Source organism: Triticum aestivum, chromosome 3B, assembly GCF_018294505.1.
Source record: "Triticum aestivum cultivar Chinese Spring chromosome 3B, IWGSC CS RefSeq v2.1, whole genome shotgun sequence".
NCBI lineage: Eukaryota > Viridiplantae > Streptophyta > Magnoliopsida > Poales > Poaceae > Triticum > Triticum aestivum.
This window is the reverse complement of record NC_057801.1, coordinates 406,626,975-406,630,487: the sequence shown is the minus strand read 5'-3', so window position 1 is coordinate 406,630,487 and position 3,513 is coordinate 406,626,975.

The window sequence follows — 3,513 nt, the reverse complement described above, 5'->3', positions numbered from 1 at the left end:
TCAACTACACATTCACACATGTTACATCACGTACCCTATTGATCTAAAAAGCCCTCTCTTCACATTTATTTCGCATACAACGTTCCTTTTGAATAACGTGTGGCCAAAAAATATTTTAGAATTTCTACATATATACAACATTACAAAGTTATATGGAGGAGTATGAACGTTAATTTGCATTGCATCGTGCCAACAATGATATTTATTCCGCACTGTGAATTTTTATATTTTTATACTATATATAAAGTTAGTCCTAATAAAGAGAAACGAAGAGCATCTCTCTCTGCATCGCATACACCCCCTCTATTCCCCTTTCACGTACGCACACAAACTATCTCCAGGTCCTCTAAAAGCACGCCCCTAGTACATTCACACATGTTTCATCTTTCTCCCGCGATATATACAGTGACAATCATTGTATTTGAAGCGAAAGCACCATAGGTACATTGGACTTCAGAATCCACTCATTACGGTCACCATTTACGTTTTGTGGTAATTATACAGTCATGGGCTCACCGTACAGCTCTGTATTTGCTCCGCGTGGCACCTCAAGTTTTGTATCTACTCTACTCTTATAAAAAATAGAGGTTGTGATGATGGTGTGCCTGCCATCCTGCAATATAGGCCGTCCGATTTATATCTGACGAATAGGAAGAAACTATGGCAATTTTGCAAAAAGGTACCCACACCCCTCTCCACATTTGCAAATAAGGTCTTCTCTCGTTCATCCTTTCCTCTCACAAGATAAACTACTCAAATGCATCTTGATGTTACGTGCAACGCACGGGCATCTTGCTAGTAAGAATGAAAACAAACGATAAAAAATATTTGACTGTGGTTCGAAGTCTTGATTGCGGGCGCAATGGACAAGGTGGTCTTGTCTTGGAATGCTGAGCCGTCTATTTTAACACACATGAGATGGTGTGGTGATTATACACACACGCACGCATGCACACGAACTGCATGCACGCAACACTCACACGAACACACGCAGCCACGCACACACGCAACACTCACACGTACACACACAACCACGCACGCATGCAACACTCACAGGCACACACGCACGCATGCATGCACACACCACAGGACCAATCTTAACATGCAAGTATATGTCATCAATGTAGCCTCTTTCGATAAGTAAGAGTGCCGGACCCAATGAGGAGCTAAAGGTAGAACAAATATTCTCTCAAGTCCTATCTGCCACTGATACGACTCTACGCACGCTTAGTGTTCGGTTTACCTAGAACAAGTATGAAACTAGAAGTACTTTGTAGGTGTGATAGGATAGGTTTGCGAGGTAATAAAGAACACGTAGATAAAAGCTAGGGGCTGTTTAGATAAAGAAGCAATAAAATAAATATAGCGAGTGTGGAAAAGTGGTGGTAGGAGTTGTGAAATTGTCCCCAAACAATTGCCTATGTTACTAGACCGGTAATCACTATTGCAATTTTATTTGAGGGAGAGGCATAAGCTAACATACTTCCTCTTCTTGGATCATATGCACTTATGATTGGAACTCTAGCAAGCATATGCAACTACTAAAGATCATTAAGGTAAAACCCAACCATAGCATTAAAGTATCAAGTCCCCATTATCCCATACGCAAACAAACTACTTACTCGGGTCTGTGCTTCTGTCACTCACGCCACCCACCATAAGCAAATCATGAACATATTGCAAACCCTACAGCGGGGATCCCTCACGCTTGCGTGACATGGAGAGCACCACAGGACAACATTAATAATAAAACATGCAACTCAAACCAATCACAACACTTCATCAATCACCGATAGGACAATGAAAATCTACTGAGACATCATAGGATGGCAACACATCATTGGATAATAATATGAAGCATAAAGCACCATGTTCAAGTAGAGGGTACAGCGGGTTGTGGGAGAGTGGACCGCTGAATATAGATGGGGGAAGGTGATGGAGATGTTGGTGAAGATGGCGGAGGTGTTGGTGAAGATCGCAGTGATGATGATGGCCCCCGGCGGCGTTCCGGCGCCACCGGAAGAAAGGGGGAGAGCGCCCCCCTTCTTTTTCTTTTTCTTTTTCTTTTTCTTCCTTGACCTTCTCCCTAGATGGGAGAAGGGTTTCCCCTCTGGTCCTTGGCTCCCATGGCGTGGGAGGGGCGAGAGCCCCTCCGAGATTGGATCTATCTCTCTGTCTCTCTCTGTTTCTGTGTTCTGGAATTCTGCCCTGGCACCGTTTCTTTTATATCCGGAGATCCGTAACTCCGATTGGATTGAAACCTTCGCCCAGATCTTTTTCCAAAAATTAGCTTTATTGCAGCCAACGAAGGGCATCAACCGCCTTACGAGGGGCCCACGAGGGTGGGGGCACGCCCACCTGGAGTGGGCGTGGGCTCCTGTCTCCTGGCCACCTCGGGCACCGTCTCGCGTTGATTTTACTTCCCAAAAATCACAAATATTCCAAAATAATTCTCCGTCCGGTTTTATCCCGTTTGGACTCCGTTTTATATGGGGTTTCTGCGAAACATAAAACATGCAACAGACAGGAACTGGCACTGGGCACTGGATCAATATGTTAGTCCCAAAAATAATATAAAAAGTTGCCAAAAGTATATGAAAGTTGAATAATATTTGCATGGAATAATAAAAAAATATACATACGACGGACACGTATCAGCGTCCCCAAGCTTAATTCCTGCTCGTCCTCGAGTAGGTAAATGATAAAAAAGATAATTTTTGATGTGGAATGCTACCTAGCATAATCTTGATCATATGTCTAATCATGGCATGAATATTAAGACACGAGTGATTCAAAGCAATAGTCTATCATTTGACATAAAAACAATAATACTTCGAATGTACTAATAAAGCAATCATGTCTTTTCAAAACAACAAGGCCAAAGAAAGCTTATCCCTACAAAATCATATAGTTGGCCATGCTTTATTTTCATCACACAAAATGCTCCCATCATGCACAACCCCGATGACAAGCCGAGCAATTGGTTCATACTTTTTAACGCGCTACAGCTTTTTCAACCCTCACGTAATACATGAGCACAAGCCATGGATATAGCACTATAGGTGGAATAGAATATGATGGTGGGGGTTTATGTGGAGAGGACAAAAAGGGAGAAAGTTGATCGACACGGCTAATCAACGGGCTATGGAGATGCCCATCAATTGATGTCAATGTGAGGAGTAGGGATTGCCATGCAACAGATGCACTAGAGTTATAAGTGTATGAAAGCTCAAACTGAAACTAAGTGGGTGTGCATCCAACTTGCTTGCTCATGAAGACCTAGGGCATTTTAGGAAGCCCATCATTGGAATATACAAGCCAAGTTCTATAATGAAAAATTCCCACTAGTATATGAAAGTGACAACATAGGAGACTCTCTATATGAAGAACATGGTGCTACTTTGAAGCACAAGTGTGGGCAAAGGAGAGTAACATTGCCCCTTTTTTTGGTGGGCTTCTTTGCCCCCCCCCCCCCTTTTTAGTCTTCTTTGGCCTTTCATTTTTTTTCATGGG